Genomic DNA, 19,871 nt, shown 5'->3' with positions numbered 1-19,871 from the left:
ATAAACCCAAGACATGCTAACCTCTCACCATTACAGTAACAGGGGAAGTTACATTTGTGCATCTGTAACTCACTTTTCTGGGAAATTATACCACTGAAAAGGGCACTTGAGATTGGTAGGGCAAAGGAGCATGTGCTCTACAAAAAGGTAGAGCCCTATCTGTGAAAGCTTAGTGAAATTAATTTCCATGTCCCATCCGGTGCTTGGGGATAAAAATAAAATACAGAGGGTTACCCAAGATGCTAGCAGAGTTATTAAAAGTCTTATTGAAACATTTGGCAAAAGTTTTACAAAAACCTCAATAGCCTATCATTTCTGTTCTCAGAGTGTTAATAAAACCTCCCAGGAAAACTTAAGGAACCATAGCAAAAACCTATAAATGAATGTTCCCAGAACACTCAACATTTTCACTTCTGTTCTTAGAATGTTTAAAAAAACATTCCATTTTAACAGTTAGGAAAGGTATGGCTTCATTGCCACAACCAATGTTCCCACAACTCCCAAGGAAATAAGATGTGCTAGCTGGATTCTGCCTTTTCAAAATCATATGGCACACGACATTAGTGATATGGCACTAACTGTGACCATAAACATGTCTATAGAAGTTGACCTGCACTTCAAGTTCATGACAACCATTGACAAATATTACAATGACTGTAGACAAGTTTGAACCATGGTACTATGTCCCACTTATGACCTACCATGTGACAATCTGGATTTGACAATCCATGGTGTCCAGAAGCAGAAGACAGGCCAGCAGAGAAGAGGCTGATTATCCCAAAAAGCACAGCAGGATTGTAGTGTAAACTCCTGAAAACAGAAAGATCAAGTTGGATTACAGATGTAGGATCTTACATTTGAGCCAATTTGCTATAGTAGGAAAATAATCCTGCAGCAACAGGAAATATGAATTATTAGTGCCTTCAAAAAGTATTCATAACCCTTGACTTATTCCACATTGTGTGCCTTAATTCAAAATTGATTAAATAAACCATTTCTACACACAATAACATAAGTGAAAAGATTAGAAATTTGACAACGAAATACAGAATTTTAATTTACAAAGTATTCACACCAATGACTCAATACTTTGTATAAGCACCTTTGGCAGTGATTACAGCTTTGAGTTGTGTCTTAGGTATGGCTATCAGCTTTGCACATCTGGATTTCTCCCATTCTTCAATGCAGAGTCTCAATCTCTGTTAAATTAGATGAGCTACAGTGAACAGCAATCTTCAAGTCTTTCCACAGAATTACAATGGGATTCAAGTCTGGACTTTGACTGGGCCACTCAAGAACTTTCACATTCTTGTTCTGAAGCCATTCCAGCATTGCTTTGGCTGCATGCTTGGAGTTATTGCTCTGTTGGAACATAAATCGTCACCCCAGGCTAAGGTAGTTTGCAGTCTGAAACATGTTGTCACAGATTTGCTTGTATTAGGCTTCATTCTTTGTTCCCGCCATCCTTACCAGTCTCCCAGTTCCTGCCTCTGAAAATCATCCCACGACCATGCATCAAAGTAGGGATGATGTTAGATGGGTGATGAGCTGTGCCTGGGTTTCTCCAGACATAGCACTATGTATTCAGGCCAAAGAGTTTAATTTGTCTCTTCAGACCACACAATATTTTTCCTTACGCTCAGTCTTTAACAAGCCTTTTTTGCAAACTCCAGGCATGCAGCCATGTGCATTTTGCTCAGGAATAGCTACCATCTGGCCACTCTCCCATAAAGCTGACTGGTGATGTGCGGAGATGTCCTTTTCGCAGGTTCACCCATCTCAGCCAAGAAATTTCGTAGTTCTGTCCGAGTGGTCATTGGGTTCTTGGTCACCTCCCTGACCAAGGTCCTTCTTGCCCAGTTGCTCAGTTTGGGTTGGACGGCAAACTATAGGCAGAGTCTGGGTAGTTCCACATTTGTTAAATTTTCCAATGATGGGGACCACTGTGCTGTTGGGAACATTCAACACTAGAAATTGTTTTATATCCTTACCCAGATACATCCCTCATAACAATTCTCAGAGATCTCCTTACAGTTCCTCAGACTTCATGGTCTAGTTTCCTCTCTGACATGCACTGTCAACTGTGGGACCTTATAAAGACAGGTGTGTTTCTTTCTGAATCATGTCCAAACAATTTAATTGGCCACAGGTGGACTCCAATCAAGTTGTAACGACATCTCAAGGATAATCAAAAGGAAATGGATGCACCAAAGCTCAATTTGGAGTGTCATAGCAAAGGTTTTTGATTTGAGTCTTACTGGGGTCCGACTCATAACGAAAAAGACCTTACAGACAAAAAAACTAAAATTTACATACATTAACATGAGGTGTGTGTGTGCATCTATCAGTTACATACAACTCAGTACATACACACAAGTAGGTCACATGGGGGAAAGATGTTGTGCCATGAAGTGTTGCTTTTTATATGTAAATTAAATATTTCTGAATTTAATTTTCAATATATTTGCAAACATTTCTATAAACATGTTTTCACTTTGTCATTATGGGGTATTGTGGGTAGATGGGTGAGAAACATGTAATACATTCTGAATTCAGGCTGTAACACAACAAAATGTGAAACAAGTCAAGGGGTATGAATACTTTCTGAAGACACTATGTGGATTATAATTAATGGACATTGTTGTAAGCGTTGATACATTTTTTTAAAGGGAAAATTAAGTCTAAAATTTCAAAGTGGAAATTACAAACTTCAGAAGCCCTTTTAAACCTCAAATACACAAGTTTTATATTTCTTGCATTGCAGTCCAGGTCTCCAACAGGGAGATCAAATTAATATCCTACATATGTATATTCAATCATAACATCGTAGATCTGGGTTCATGCATATTATACTGAATAAAAATATAAACACAACCTGCAAAAATGTCAACGTTTTTACTAAGTCACAGTTCATTGAAGGAAATAAGTAAATTGAAATGAATAAATTAGGCAAAAATTCTATCGATTTCACATGGCAGCCTTTGTGGGCCTTGGATGCCATAGCCCCCACCCCAACCCACTTGGCAGTCAGGCCCACCCACTGGAGAGCCAGGCCCAGCTAATCAGAATTATTTTTTTTCCCCACAAAAGGGCCTTATTACAGACATAAATACTCCTCAGCATGATGATCCCGCAGGTAAAGATGCCAGATGTGGTCCTGGGCTAGCGTGGTTACAAGTGGGCTGCGGTTGTGAGGCAGGTTGCACGTACTGCCAAATTGTCTAAAACGACATTGGAGGCAGCTTATGGTAGAAAAATGAACACTAAATTCTCTGGCAAAAGCTCTGGTGGACATTCCTGCAGTCAGCATGCCAATTGCATGCTCCCTCAAAACATGAGACATATGTGGCATTGTGTTGTGTGACAAAACTGCACATTTTAATGTGGCCTTTCATTGTCTACAGCACAAGGTGCACCTGTGTAATGATCATGCTGTTTAATCAGCTTCTTGATATGCCACACCTGTCAGGTGGATTGATTATCTTGGCAAAGGAGAAATGCTCATTAACAGGGGTAGAAACACATTTCTGCACAAAATTTGAGAGAAATAAGCTTTTTGTGCATATGGAACATTTGTGATTTTTTTTATTTCAGCTCATGAAACATGGGACCAACATGTGTATGACGCATGTATATTTGTGTTCAGTGTACATTCATTCTTGCTAATGCATGAAATCTTCCACAAACACACACGAACCCCCCCCCCCCACACTGATGTAGATGACGTAGGGGGAGAGGATGCTTTCTATGCGTGCTTCCATGCCCAGGCCATACCCAGGCCCATGTTCCTGACCACAGTTGGCAAGAGCTCAGTGGATAAGAGGTAGAGGAAACAGTATGCCCCCAACACGCCCAGCAACGCCAGTACCTGGGACAGGATGTGCTGATCTGAGGGGACACAGGAGCAGGGCTGGAAACCACACAAAGAAACACAATACAGACCAGTCATTTTACTACAACAACACAATACACCTATCAGCACACAATATATACTACAACCTGTTATTACAGCTAATTGTAGCAGTTTCCATCAATAATAGTTAAATTAAATTTAACAGAGTCTCTAACCCTAGTCCTGGAGATTTACAGGGTGTGCTGGGCTTTTGATAGATAGACATTTTCTTCAAAGAGTAAAATTATGCAATACGGCCCGAGGGGTGTGGTACAGTGCCTTGCGAAAGTATTCGGCCCCCTTGAACATTGTGACCTTTTGCCACATTTCAGGCTTCAAACATAAAGATATAAAACTGTATTTTTTTGTGAAGAATCAACAACAAGTGGGACACAATCATGAAGTGGAACGACATTTATTGGATATTTCAAACTTTTTTAACAAATCAAAAACTGAAAAATTGGGCGTGCAAAATTATTCAGCCCCTTTACTTTCAGTGCAGCAAACTCTCTCCAGAAGTTCAGTGAGGATCTCTGAATGATCCAATGTTGACCTAAATGACTAATGATGATAAATACAATCCACCTGTGTGTAATCAAGTCTCCGTATAAATGCACCTGCACTGTGATAGTCTCAGAGGTCCGTTAAAAGCGCAGAGAGCATCATGAAGAACAAGGAACACACCAGGCAGGTCCGAGATACTGTTGTGAAGAAGTTTAAAGCCGGATTTGGATACAAAAAGATTTCCCAAGCTTTAAACATCCCAAGGAGCACTGTGCAAGCGATAATATTGAAATGGAAGGAGTATCAGACCACTGCAAATCTACCAAGACCTGGCCGTCCCTCTAAACTTTCAGCTCATACAAGGAGAAGACTGATCAGAGATGCAGCCAAGAGGCCCATGATCACTCTGGATGAACTGCAGAGATCTACAGCTGAGGTGGGAGACTCTGTCCATAGGACAACAATCAGTCGTATATTGCACAAATCTGGCCTTTATAGAAGAGTGGCAAGAAGAAAGCCATTTCTTAAAGATATCCATAAAAAGTGTCGTTTAAAGTTTGCCACAAGCCACCTGAGAGACACACCAAACATGTGGAAGAAGGTGCTCTGGTCAGATGAAACCAAAATGGAACTTTTTGGCAACAATGCAAAACGTTATGTTTGGCGTAAAAGCAACACAGCTCATCACCCTGAACACCCTATCCCCACTGTCAAACATGGTGGTGGCAGCATCATGGTTTGGGCCTGCTTTTCTTCAGCAGGGACAGGGAAGATGGTTAAAATTGATGGGAAGATGGATGGAGCCAAATACAGGACCATTCTGGAAGAAAACCTGATGGAGTCTGCAAAAGACCTGAGACTGGGACGGAGATTTGTCTTCCAACAAGACAATGATCCAAAACATAAAGCAAAATCTACAATGGAATGGTTCAAAAATAAACATATCCAGGTGTTAGAATGGCCAAGTCAAAGTCCAGACCTGAATCCAATCGAGAATCTGTGGAAAGAACTGAAAACTGCTGTTCACAAATGCTCTCCATCCAACCTCACTGAGCTCGAGCTGTTTTGCAAGGAGGAATGGGAAAAAATTTCAGTCTCTCGATGTGCAAAACTGATAGAGACATACCCCAAGCGACTTACAGCTGTAATCGCAGCAAAAGGTGGCGCTACAAAGTATTAACTTAAGGGGGCTGAATAATTTTAGATGCCCAATTTTTCAGTTTTTGATTTGTTAAAAAAGTTGGAAATATCCAATAAATGTCGTTCCACTTCATGATTGTGTCCCACTTGTTGTTGATTCTTCACAAAAAAATACAGTTTTATATCTTTATGTTTGAAGCCTGAAATGTGGCAAAAGGTCGCAAAGTTCAAGGGGGCCGAATACTTTCGCAAGGCACTGTATATGGCCAATAACTTCTTTGCTCTATTTGAGGACAAAACAGTGCCACTGACACGGCCCGCTACCAAAACCTTGCGGACTCTCCTTCACTGCAACCGACGTGAGTAAAACATTTAAACGCATTAACCCTCGCAAGGCTGCAGGCCCAGAAGGCATCCCCAGCCGCGTCCTCAGAGTATGCGCAGACCAGCTGGCTGGTGTGTTTACGGACATATTCAATCCATCCTTATCCCAGTCTGATGTTCCCACATGTTTCAAGAGGGCCACCATTGTTCCTGTTCCCAAAAAAGCTAAGGTAACTGAGCTAAACGACTACTGCCCCGTAGCACTCACTTCCGTCATCATGAAGTGCTTTGAGAGACTAGTCAAGGACCATATCACCTCCACCCTACCTGACACCCTAGACCCACTCCAATTTACTTACCGCCCCAATAGGTCCACAGACGACGCAATCGCAACCACACTGCACACGGCCCTAACCCATCTGGACAAGAGGAATACCTATGTGAGAATGCTGTTCATCGACTACAGCTCAGCATTTAACACCATAGTACCCTCCAAACTCGTCATCAAGCTCGAGACCCTGGGTCTCGACCCCGTCCTGTGCAACTGGGTACTGGACTTCCTGATGGGCCGCCCCCAGGTGGTGAGGGTAGGTAACAACATCTCCACGCCGCTGATCCTCAACACTGGGGCCCCACAAGGTTGCGTTCTAGAGGACGACACTACAGTGGTAGGCTTGATTACCAACAACGACGAAACGGCCTACAGGGAGGAGGTGAGGGCCCTCGGAGTGTGGTGTCAGGAAAATAACCTCACACTCAACGTCAACAAAACAAAGGAGATGATTGTGGACTTCAGGAAACAGCAGAGGGAGCACCCCCCTATCCACATCGACGGGGCAGTAGTGGAGAGGGTAGTAGGTTTTAAGTTCCTCGGCATACACATCACAGACAAACTGAATTGGTCCACCCACACAGACAGCATTGTGAAGAAGGCGCAGCAGCGCCTCTTCAATCTCAGGAGGCTGAAGAAATTTGGCTTGTCACCAAAATCACTCACAAACTTCTACAGATGCACAATCGAGAGCATCCTGTCGGGCTGTATCACCGCCTGGTACGGTAACTGCTCCGCCCACAACCGTAAGGCTCTCCAGAGGGTAGTGAGGTCTGCACAACGCATCACCGGGGGCAAACTACCTACCCTCCAGGACACCTACACCACCCAATGTCACAGGAAGGCCATAAAGATCATCAAGGACAACAACCACCCAAGCCACTGCCTGTTCACCCCGCTATCATCCAAAAGGCGAGGTCAGTACAGGTGCATCAAAGCAGGGACGAGAGACTGAAAAACAGCTTCTATCTCAAGGCCATCAGACTGTTAAACAGCCACCACTAACATTGAGTGGCTGCTGCTAACATACTGACTCAACTCCAGCCACTTTAATAATGAAAATGTATGTAAAAAAATGTATCACTAGCCACTTTAAACTATGCCACTTTTATGTTTACATACCCTACATTACTCATCCCATATGTATATACTGTACTCGATACCATCTACTGCATCTTGCCTATGCCGTTCTGTACCATCACATTCATATATCTTTATGTACATATTCTTATCCCTTTACACTTGTGTGTATAAGGTAGTAGTTGTGGAATTGTTAGGTTAGATTACTCGGTGGTTATTACTGCATTGTCGGAATTAGAAGCACAAGCATTTCGCTACACTCGCATTAACATCTGCTAACCATGTGTATGTGACAAATAAAATTTGATTTGATATGCCATGGCTAAGGGCTGTTCTTAGGCACCCCGGAGGTGCCTTATTGCCATTATAAACTGTTTACCAACGGAAGTAGAGCAGTAAAAATAAGTGTTTTGTCATACCTGTGGTATACGGTCTGATATACCACGGCTGTCAGTCAAACAGCATTCAGGGCTCGAACCATCCAGTGTATAATGTGTAATAGATAATGTACTACACAAGACCTTGAGGTATTAGGTAGGGGGGAAAACATAATTTCGCTTTGGTTACAGATCACTGGGGTTCAAAACAGACACAGATCCCCTTGGACCAGCTTGATGAACAGCAGCATGAATGCCACAGAAAAGCAGCAAGTAGAAGAGGATTGTGGGTCGCCGGGAACGGCGATTCAGAACTCCGGTACTCATGTAGGTCACAATCTTGTTAGTGCCGAGTTAAAGTAGTTGAGGTAGGAGTCGCCGTTCATGTTGGTGGTGTTGAGGGAGAGACTGTAGAAAACCATTGAGGTCACTGCCCTGGGGGAGGGAGGGACAGAGAGAGAAAGGGAAAGAGGGTGAGGGAGAGAAGAGAGAGGGAAGGAACATCATGGGATGGCCATGCAAAAATACAGATTGGTGAACCGATGAGCATGTAGATAGGATATGTTTTCAGTTTCAGGTGATGGTTAAGGATAGTTTGTGGTTGAAAATGTGGGGTTAAAAAGCAACATTTCTGTCTTTTCTAGCATTACCAGATAGTGATGACCATGAACCCAGTCGAAGTGGCCCTTACCAGAGCATGAGGTTGCGGCTGAGGTCTAGGAAACCCCTGCTTCTGCTCTTTACCACGGCTCCTTTGCCAAAGAGGAGGACATAGGATTCAACACTACACAACGCTAAATAATAGGTTACTAAGATCATAGACATAAATCAAGCGTGTTGCTGTTGGGCTGGAACAAAATACTTTACACTCTGCTAAATTACCCTATTATTACCGTCATTATATATAATAGTACTTTTGTGTGCACGCATGTGTGTGTGGGGGTTCTGTCCGTCTCGAAGGGAATCTCCTCGCTGGCTGCTGCTGCAGGGTAAAAGGAGCTTGTCATCCAAAATGCTGCTTAGAAGAACCGACACACACACCTTTTTTTTTTACAGGACTTTTGGGGGAGTAATCCTATTTTACCTAACTCCTAACCCTAACCTTAACACCAAACTCTAAACCTAACCCTTAAGCCTAAAACAACATTTTAACAAATTTAGGACTTGGAAAAAGTCCAGACATTTCAAAAAATAAATTCCTATCAGGACATTCTGTTGACTTGTCAGGACATTCTGGTCCTGATAACGTAGGAAAAAATGTACACACACACACACGCTGAATTTCCAGAATTGCACAGAAGTTCTGCTGTTGTGGTAATTGTGAGACATTCCATACTTGGCAGTCCTTCATTCTGAGCACTTCTTACCCTCATCCTACATACTTCCCAGACATACCAAAACAAGCTAGAGGCCTTAATCTACTGGCCTTAATCTAGAAGACTTAATCTAGAGGCCTTAATCTAAGGTTGGAATCTTGCATTGTGAAGAAATGGGAAAATAATTCAGGGGCAGCTAATTTAGGGGCAGCTGTAACGATCTAGAATTTGAATCTTGGAATTTGTGTGTGTAGCCGGACAGGTAGGATGACTGACAACAGTGTGACAAGGTGAACAGGTGGTCACGGATCAGGTGAGACTGAGGCAGGAATTCCTTTAAACACAAAGTGGTATATTTACTGGATAGTTTTTGTGAACTGCTTAACAAAGGAAACAGAATAACATGTATCAAATTAAATTCCTAATCTCAGAAGTCACATCATAATAACAATCATTCTCATTACTAACAATGTGTCAAGGCTCAGTAGAAGACCCAGATGCAGACAGGGGGGTGGAGACAAGCACAAAGACAGGTGAAACAGATCAGGGTGTGACAGTACCCTCCCCTCTAGGGGGCATCACCTGGCGTCTTGCATGGGCGTTCATACCTGGTTGACTGGGGTGCCAGCGTTGGAACTCAGTGATGAGGCCTGGGTCCAGGATGTCCCTAGCGGGGACTGAGCACCTCTCCTCCGGGCCATAACCCTCCCAGTCAACGAGGTACTGGAATCCCCTGCCCCGTGGTCGAATCTTCAGGATGCGCCACACCGTGTACGCCGGTTGGCCGTCAATGAGACGGGGAAGAGGGGTGTGCCGGGAAACCCCTTTTATTTTCATCAAACTTAACATGTGTAAATATTTGTATGAACATAAGATTCAACAACTGAGACATAAACTAAACAAGGGGGGGTCAAAATCAAAAGTAACAATCAGTATCTGCTGTGGCCACCAGCTGCATTAAGTACTGCATTGCATCTCCTCCTCATGGACTGCACCAGATTTGCCAGTTCTTGCTGTGAGATGTTAGCCCACTCTTCCAACAAAGGCACCTGCAAGTTCCCGGACATTTCTTGGGGGGGGGGCTTCCCTAGCCCTCACCCTCCGATCCAACAGGTCCCAGACATGCTCACTGGGATTGAGATGCAGGCTCTATGCTGGCCATGGCAGAACACTTACAAATTCCTGTCTTACAGGAAATCACACACAGAACGAGCAGTATGGCTGGTAGCATTATCATGCTGGAGGGTCATGTCAGGATGAGCCTGCAGGAAGGGTACCACATGAGAGAGGAGGATGTCTTCCCTGTAACGCACAGCGTTGAGATTGGCTGCAATGACGAGCTCAGTCCGATGATGCTGTGAGACACCGCCCCAGACCATGACGGACCCTCCACCACCAAATCAATCCCGCTCCAGAGTACAAGCCTCGGTGTAACGCTCATTCCTTCGATGATAAACGCAAATCCAACCATCACCCCTGGTGAGACAAAACCGTGATTCGTCAGTGAAGAGCACTTTTTGCCAGTCCTGTCTGGTCCAGCAACGGTGGGTTTGTGCCCATAGGCGATGTTGTTGCCGGTGATGTCTGGTAAGGACCTGCCTTACAACAAGCCCTCAGTTCAGCCTCTCAGCCTATTGTGGACAGTCTGAGCACTGATAGAGGAATTGTGATTTCCTGGTGTAACTCGGGCAGTTGTTGCCATCCTGTACCTGTCCCGAAGGTGTGATATTCGGATGTACCGATCCTGTGCAGGTGTTTTTACACGTGGTCTGCCACTGCGAGGACGATCAGCTGTCCGTCCTGTCTCCCTGTAGTACTGTCTTAGGGGTTTCACAGTACGGACATTGCAATTTATTGCCCTGGTCACATCTGCCGTCCTCATGCCTCCTTGCAGCATGCCTAAGGCACGTTCACGCAGATGAGCAGGGACCCTGGGCATTTTTCTTTTGGTGTTTTTCAGACTCAGTAGAAAGGCCTCTTTAGTGTCCTAAGTTTTCATAACTGTTTCCTTATTTGCCTACTGTCTGTTAGTGTCTTAACGACCATTCCACAGGTACATGTTCCTTAATTATTTATGGTTCATTGAACAAGCATGGGAATCAGTGTTTAAACCCTTTACAATGAAGTACTGAGAAGTTATTTGGATTTTTACGAAATAACTTTGAAAGACAGGGTCCTGAAAAAGAGACGTTTTTTTGTGTTGCTGAGTTTATATGGAGGGTACGGGGCAACAGAAGATGAACAGCAGATGGCCTAATGATCTTGGAGATGGGGAAAGGGCTGATAAAAGGGCTGAAAGTTTGCAGGAAGCCGGGGAAAGGTGGTGGTCCGCTTGCCATCGATACCTGGAGGTAGTCTTGAGAAGAGCTGACCGGGCTCTCTTCCAGGTACTGACATCTGGGCCGAGGGTATGCCGACCGCTTCCTCTTGCTCTGGGAAGAGCGGGGGCTGATAACCCAGGGAACACTCGAAAGGCGTGAACCTGGTGGCAGAGCAACGGAGGGTGTTTCAGGCTTATTTAACCCACACGAGTTGCTGGCTCCAGGTGGTGGGGTTGGCGGAGACAAGGTAGCGAAGTGTCGTCTCCAGGTCTTGATTGGCGCCGTTGGACTGAGGGTGGAACCCGGTGGGCAGGCTGGCCGACAACCCAATGAGTGTGCAGATCGCCTTCCAGAACTGGGATGAGAACTGAGGACTCCGGTCGGAGACTATGTTCCCTGAGTTCATGGATCCGGAAGACGTGCTGCACCATGAGCTGGGCTGTCTCTTTGGCAGAGGGTAGCTTGGGGAGAGAAAGGAAATGGCGGCTTTGGAAAATCAGTCCACTTACAGTCAGGCTGGCGTTGGTGCCATGAGACGGGGGAGACCCGTGACGGAGTTCAGGGATATGTGAGACCTGAAACAGTGAGGGACATGAGCTTGCCAAGGGAGCCGACGGGAGCCCGATTGGCAGGTAAGCCTGGAGGAGTGGGCCCACTCCAGGACCGATGGGCGGACAGCGTCAGGAACAAACATCTGGTTGTCTGTCCCCCCTTGGGCGAGGTGAGTGCAGACAGAGGGGAAGCCAGGGTGCTGTAATCATGGATAAAGTGGCGATAAAAGTTGGCAAATCCCAGGAAACATTGCAGCTGCACTCTGGACGTAGGCTGGGGCCAATCCACCACCGCTCTCAACTTCCCGGGATCCATTTGTACATTCTCTGCAGCGATGATGTAACCAAGGAAGGGGATGGTGGAGCGATGGAATTTGCATTTCTCCACTTTCACAAAAAGCTGGTTCTCCAGGAGGTGCTCCAGCCCGTTCTGAGGAGACTTGATTAGCATAAATTGGATAGCCTCGCTGTGCTTCCCTGACACTCATAGGTTGATGGGAGTCGTATTGTGGGTGACCCAGCATATAGAATGCCTGTCCAGGGCTCTAACATCCATAGGAATGGAGAGGGGCTGAGTGGGGATGCCTATCTCAGACGCCAGGGTAGCGTACAAAAAACTCTCATCGGCCCCAGAGTCGATGAGTACCTGGAGAGATTGACAGGTTCCCCCACCGCAGGATGGAATGGAAAGGGGTGCGAGTAAAGGAAGAGGAAAAGTTATCCTTATGGTCCACCAATGTACCAATGGTCTTTTAGTGGACAGGAGGACACAAAATGAACAGTAGTGTCCCGCAATACAGGCAACTCTTTGTGTGAAGCCAGTGTAGACGTTCGGCTGGGGACAGCCTAGCTGCATCGGCTCGGGAAAGGGTGAATCGGCAGACTTCTGAGACACTCGGGGGAACTCGGGTAGCCTTGGGTCCTCTCGGCCACGGAGACGTCGGGGACTTCCGGTATGAGGTGGAATCCTGGGGCGGGCGAGTGGAATCGGATTTCCTCTCCTTCCAACGTTCCCGTAGCCGCCCATCGATCCGCATGATCAAGGCAATGAGCGAGTCAAGAGCCGTCTTTAGTTCCCGGGCTGCTAGCTTGTCCTTCACTTCCTCTGATAATCCATGCCGAACAGCGATTCCGGGTTCCAAGCACTCTAATCTGCCAACGTGCGGAAATCCACCACATAGTCTTCCACACTGTGGGAGTCTTGCCAAAGCTGGAGTAACTTCCGGGCAGTTTCTCTCCCAGACAATGGATAACTGAAAACCTTCACCTCAAACTCCTCCAGACTGAAGCAAACAGCCAACTGTTGTTCCCACAAGGCCGTAGCCCTTGTGGGAACAACAGAGTCCTCCCGGATATCAGCGTGATGAGGTACGCTATCTTCGAGCGGTCCGAGGGGAAGGGGGAGGGCTGCAACTCGATGATGAGTGAACACTGTTCGAGAAACGCCCGACAGGTTCCGACTCTCCAGCAAAGCGTTCTGCGGGAGGTAAGTGGGGTTCTCGGGAAACCGGTTTGGCCGGTGTAACATCCCACTGTTGAGATTGCTTATGGTTATAAGAACTGAGGTTGGGCGTTTGTATACTTTAGTTTAACTTTACTCAGAAGTATGCTGGCATTACAGTGTGAGGGACACGTGAACAGTCTGGCTACTGTAAACCATGGAACTGGAATCCCACAGTACAAATACACGGACTGGATTATGGCATAATGTTCACTACATTACATTCCTCCCTTATTTCAAAAATAAAGAAAAGTAGGTTATCACTGCTGGTCAGTATACATTTCACTTGAGATATAACCTTAACATGAACTATTTCACAGTCTTTGAACTTGATTAATTACATTTCTTCAATGAGATATCTTGGAGGTCTTCATTTGGTTCTCATAGAGTATCGAGGGTTTGGATCTGGATCTGGGTCTTGATCTGGTTGTTCAGTGACATGTGGACAAGGGTTCAGGTCGTCCTCTTCTTCAGACAGCTCGGGGTCAAAGTCAACAGGTATTGACGGTGGAAGCTTTTTGAAGAAGGATGAGTTTCTGGTAACCAGACGTCCAAAGCGTGTTCGCATTATCATCGATCCTTTGATTCTCACAACTTTGTAAGGTTTAGGATCGTTGGGAGTCATGAGTTTTCTTGTCATGCTGACGGCAGAGTACCGTGTCTCCTGATTTGAGTGTGGAGGGTCGTGCTCAGTTCTTGTGGTCAGCAGTCTCTTTCATGCGTTGCTTTTCACATTGGTCAGTGTCACGTAGCTTGGTGTTTGGTGCAACATGAGGCATTGTGGGAAGTGTAGTGCAGTTTTCTGCCAAACATCAGCTCTGCTGGAGTTTGTTGAGTAGTTCCGTGAGGGGTTACACAGTAGTTCATGGGAAAATTGTAGAGATTTTGTTACCAAGGTTTTCCTTCAGAGTTTGTGGCTGTGACAGTTTTCTTGAGTGTTCTCATGAAGCGTTCTGCTTTGGCATTAGCTCTCGGGCCAGTAAGGTGTTATCTTTCTATGTTTAAATCCAAGGTAGAGGCTGAAATCTGTGAAGGACTGTCCATTGAACGGAGGTCCATTGTCCATTTTTACAATCTCAGGTTCTCCAAAGGAGGAGAAAACTTTGTGAAGCTTGGCAGAAGTGGCAGATGTGGACTTTACAATTCAACTTCCGGATACCTTGACTATTCGTCGACAACTACAAGTAGCTCCTGATGGGAAAGGACCGCAAAAAGAAAAAAGAAGAAAAAAACATAATTCTAGCTATGGACCTTTGGGTAGTTTCGACATAGACGGCGGTTCCATAGGAATCTGCAGTGGCAGTTTGACATGGAATGCAGTGCTGAATTGCTTTTTCCACCATGTCATCTATACCTGGAAACCAAACCTTCTCTCTCGGTAGCTGTTTTGTTTTTACAATACCTAGGATGTCCTGTGTGAGCTAGGTTGATTGCTTGTTTGTGGAGAGAGACTGGAAGAACGAGCTGTGTCCCTCTCAGGATGACATTTGCTTGTGCTTTGATTGTTAGTTCATAGTTCATGTCTCATGCGAAAGAGTGCTTTTAGTGTTGGGAAATCAGCATCTTGTGTGTCACGTGGTGAATCTTGCCACGTTCCTGTGGACAATAGGTGAATCACCTTCTATAGAGCAGAGTCTTTCTTTGTTTCTTCTTGCACCTCTGAGTTATTGCTTTGGGAATTGTGTTGTCGATGATATTCCTCTGCCAAGCAAGAGGTTCTCTGTGGCGTTTCCCCTGCGATGGGATGTCTTGACATGTAGTCGGCAGGGTTACCTTTACCAGCTTTGTACTTCACAGTGTAGATGTAAGGTTGAAGTCTCAGTCTCCAAGTCGTGCTGGGGGTGTGGCTTTTGGGTTGTTGAAGTTATGCTCTAGTGGTTTATGATCTGTGATGTCTGTGAAGTGAGCTCCGTAGAGATACAAGTGAAAATGTTCACATGCCTAGATGATCGCCAGAGCTTCTCTCTCTGTTTGTGAATGCACTGTTCAACCTCAGAGCGCTTGGCTAGCATATGCAATGATATGGGCGTCTTTGTCACTTGTAGGGTTGTGCTGACTTAGTATGGCACCTAAACCAACTGGGCTAGTGTCAACAAACAGTGTCGACCTCTTGGCTGGGTCAAAGTAGGCTGTCGTCATGTGCTGCATCAGTTGTGTTCTTAATTTTTCCATCGCAGACTGGTGCTGTGGTCCCCATGACCAGGTGTGATCTTTTCTTGGGAGCTCACGAAGAGGCTGTGCAGTTGTTGCGAAGTCTGGTATGAACCGCGAGCAGTATTGTATCATGCCCAGTAGATTGCGAACTTCCGAGGCATTTTGAGGTGCTGGCAGATTCTGTATGGCTTTGATTTTCTTTGGATCCGCCAAAATACCTTTCTCTGAGAAAACATAGCCGTAAAACTCAAGTGTTGTTTTGCTGTATTCACATTTTTTCTTTGTTCAGCATGAGATTTCTCTCTCTGTTCATCTTGAGATCTACCATAGACTAGGATGTCATCGCTCATGTTTCTCACGTTGGGAAAGCCTTGCAGCACTTGCTGTATTGCATTTTGAAATACCTTGGCAGCTGAATTTATGCAAAATTTCAGCCTGGTGTATCTCCAGAGGCCAGAATATATAGTGGAGGTTGTGCTATACCTTGAGTCTGAATGTAACTCAAGCTGGTGGTAACCAGCATTAAGATCTAGCTTGGAGAACACCACTGCTCCATTCAGATCATGGATGAGGTCATCAACGTGGTCATCGATGTGTCGTTCACGTTGTATTGCTGTGTTCGGAAGGCACATGTCGATACAGACACAAACTTTATCTGTTGTCTTGGGTTTTGGTGTGACCACGATTGGGGATACCCATGGCATTGGCCCGCTGATTTTTTCAATGATGTCTTCACTTTGTAGTGTGTCAAGCTCCCGTTCAACTTTTTTTCTCACGTGAAAAGGAATCCTCCTGTGTGGTTTAGAGGTCAACCGATTATGATTTTTCAACGCCGATACCAATACAGATGATTGGAGGACCACAAAAAGCCGATACAGATTAAATTGTCCGATTTTTATATATATATATGTAATAAATGACAATTACAACAATACTGAATGAACGATGAACACTTTTATTTTAACTTAATATAATACCTCAATAAAATGAATTTAGTCTCAAATAAATAATGAAACATGTTCAATTTGGTTTAAATAATGCAAAAACAAAGTGTTGGAGAAGAAAGTAAAAGTGCAATATATGCCATGTAAAAAAGCTAACGTTTAAGTTCCTTGCTCAGAACATGAGAACATATGAAAGCCGGCGGTTCCTTTTAACATGCGTCTTCAATATTCCAAGGTAAGAAGTTTTAGGTTGTAGTTATTATAGGACTATTTCTCTCTATACCATTTGTATTTCATATACCTTTGACTATTGGATGTTCTAATAGGTACTTTAGTATTGCCAGCCTAATCTCGGGAGTTGATAGGCTTGAAGTCATAAACAGCGCAATGCTTCAAGCATTGTGAAGAGCTGCTGGCAAACGCAGTAAGGTGCTGTTTGAATGAATGCTTATGAGCCTGCTGCTACCTACCACCGCTCAGTCAGATTGCTCTATCAAATCATAGACTTAATTATAATATAATAACACACAGAAATACGAGCCTTAGGTCATTAATATAGTCAAATCCGGAAACTATCATTTCGAAAACAAAACGTTTATTTTCAGTGAAATATGGAACCGTTCCGTATTTGATCTAATGGGTGGCATCCATAAGTCTAAATATTGCTGTTACATTGCACAACCCTCAAATGTTATGTCATAATTACATAAAATTCTGGCAAATTAGTTCGCAACGAGCCAGGCGGCCCAAACTGTTGTATATGCCGTACCCTGACTCTGCGTGCATTGAACGCAAGAGAAGTGACACAATTTCCCTAGTTTAATATTGCCTGCTAACATGAATTTATTTTATCTAAATATGCAGGTTTAAAAATATATACTTCTGTGTATTGATTTTAAGAAAGGCATTGATGTTTATGGTTAGGTACATTCGTGCAACAATTGTGCTTTTTACACAAATGCGCTTCTGTTAAATCATCCCATTTGGCAGTTGGCTGTCTTTGTTAGGAAGAAATAGTCTTCACACAGTTCGCAACGAGCCAGACGGCCCAAACTGCTGCATATACCCTGACTCTGTTGCACAGAACGCAAGTGACCCAATTTCCCTAGTTCAAAGAAATTCATGTTAGCAGGCAATATTCACTAAATATGCAGGTTAACAAATATATACTTGTGTATTTTATTTTAAGAAAGGCATTGATGTTTATGGTTAGGTATATATTGGTGCAACGACAGTGCTTTTTTCACGAATGCGCTTGTTAAATCACCCATTTGGCGAAGTAGGCTGTGCTGGCTTATGAATGAACCATCATCTGGTTCACTTGGAGTGTACAGAGAGTTGATGATCTTCAGAAGTCCAAAGTTTGTTGCTGTCTGACAGCTAAGTAGTGAGCCATAGTCAACTTTGATTTCATAGAAAGTGGAATCCACCATCTTAGTCTTTGAGCCGACTGGTGCTGTTTATTTCTCTCTCAGTAAAGTGGTTCAGATGAGCCATAAGCAAAGATGTTTGCTTTAGCCTTTTTTAATTCACAGCTGGGCTTTAACTTGTCATATGTGACATCAACAACAATGTTAACGCTTGCACCCGAATCAACAATAGCATCCACAGTAGTGTTCATAATGGTAACTTAGATGTTCTGGTTGCAATGATTTCTGTAGTATACACACAACATACACATAATCATCAGAGCTTGGTGAGGTGTCATGTTTTTATGTCATGTGACTGCACTTTATGCACTTTGTGTTTCAGACGCTGAAAAACTCACCCAATGGCAAATGTATTAGTTAACTCTGTGGTTTGTGATCTACAACATTTTTGAAAGTGATTCAACTTTCCACATCCTTTACATTTTTCCCCCCTTGCAGGGCAGTTTGTCCTCGTGTGGGGATTTTCCTCCAGTTATTGCATGTTCCGTTTGAACATTTGTCACTTTCATTTTAGTAACCCTGGCTTTTGTCATATTTTGTACAGCGCACACTGAAAGTTATTTTTGTGATTTTGATTGAGCATTCTCCATGCCTGCAGTTTGTTTACCTGACATCTCTTGTGCTCTGCCTGTATCAAGTAGTTGTTGGAGAGCCATTGAACCATCTTTTAGCGCCATCAGGCGGAGGCGTGCGAAACTGCAGCTTAAGTATTATCTGTGACTTGATTTCTTTATCAACAGTTGCAAACTCGCATGTGGATGCTAATTGCCTCAATCTAGTGTGGTAAGCATCCAATGTTTCGTTTTCATTTTGTCTTGCTTGTCTGAAAACGTAGGTTTCATATTCTGTCTGGACTTTTGGACAGATATGCATTGAGCTTGACTACAGTTGTATCAGTCATCAGCTGCTCCGGTATCTTGCAGTGTGTCAAATAAGTAATGCCCTTTTCTGTGTGTTATCTGTGATGTCTAACTCCACTAGAAAATGGTAGAATCTGTTGATCCATCCGTGTGCACATCAAATATTGGAAAGTTTGGCAAACTAGCCATCGTGGTATTGTACTGTAATGTACGATGTTAGCTAGCTGATTCCAACGTTAGCTGTTGATGCTATCTGCGTTTACTCACGTACGCACGTAGTTCGTCTTGTAAATTGCATTCTTCTCTTGTGCGTTTCACTCGTCGCCAATAACATACGACTGTTGAGATTGCTTATTGTTATAAGAACTGAGGTCGGGGCATTTGTATACTTTAGTTTACCTTTACTCAGAAGTATGCTGGCCTTACATTTTTCACATGTCCCTCGCACTGTCTAGCTACTGTAAAACATGGAACTGGAATCCCACAGTACAAATACACGGACTGGGGTGTGGCATAATGTTCACTACATTACAGTCTGGGAGGCGGCGCTGCTAACAGCCGGGTTACTGAGGGGTTGGGAGGTCACGGTTGTGGTAGGCTGCCTGACAAACAACACGTGGAATTGCTCAAGCAATGTGTTCAATGCACGGTCATGGCGTTTGGCCAAGGTCTAGAACGCTTCCATAAGACCAGGAAGCAACTCCTCGTGCCTTCCAATGGTGGCTCTTTACTTACTTACTTACATTTTGTTGCAGTGTCATGTACACGTTTAATGTGGCGTTTTAAATACAAAACAAAATTGACAATACAACTTTCATAACAGTTCCAATAAAAAGAGACTAGCCTGCTGGCCTTACTGAGTCGATAGGAACATTAGCCTGAGCTATTTAGGAGGGATATCACACCTGGTACAAATGATTGTCTAGTTCTGTTTTTCCTGCTGAGGGGTGAGCTATACCTGCGCCCAGAGGGGAGTAGTTCAAAGTCTGGGTACAGGGGGTGGCTTGGGTCTAAAAGGATTTTGTGAGCCTTGCGGAGGGCCCTGACCTTAAAGATCTCATCCAGGCCTTACCTTGCTTGAAGTGGTGATAATTTCTCTGGCTGACAGTGGCATTGACAAACCAATAAACAATACAAAAAGTTAAA

General features: G+C 44.2%; 1 long non-coding RNA gene across 1 annotated transcript; it reads right to left on the bottom strand.

The window, feature by feature from the left end:
- Positions 1-3,598: 3,598 nt before the first annotated feature.
- On the bottom strand, positions 3,599-19,340 carry LOC121838772. The gene is made up of 3 exons (XR_006080256.1): positions 18,993-19,340; positions 7,691-8,400; positions 3,599-3,910 (listed from the first exon to the last, which is right to left on the bottom strand). It is a non-coding gene; the product is annotated as an uncharacterized LOC121838772 (long non-coding RNA).
- Positions 19,341-19,871: the final 531 nt, after the last annotated feature.

This window comes from Oncorhynchus tshawytscha, linkage group LG28 (assembly GCF_018296145.1).
Source record: "Oncorhynchus tshawytscha isolate Ot180627B linkage group LG28, Otsh_v2.0, whole genome shotgun sequence".
Lineage (NCBI taxonomy): Eukaryota > Metazoa > Chordata > Actinopteri > Salmoniformes > Salmonidae > Oncorhynchus > Oncorhynchus tshawytscha.
The sequence above is the reverse complement of the archived record's forward strand: the minus strand, read 5'-3'. Positions and strand labels throughout refer to the sequence as shown.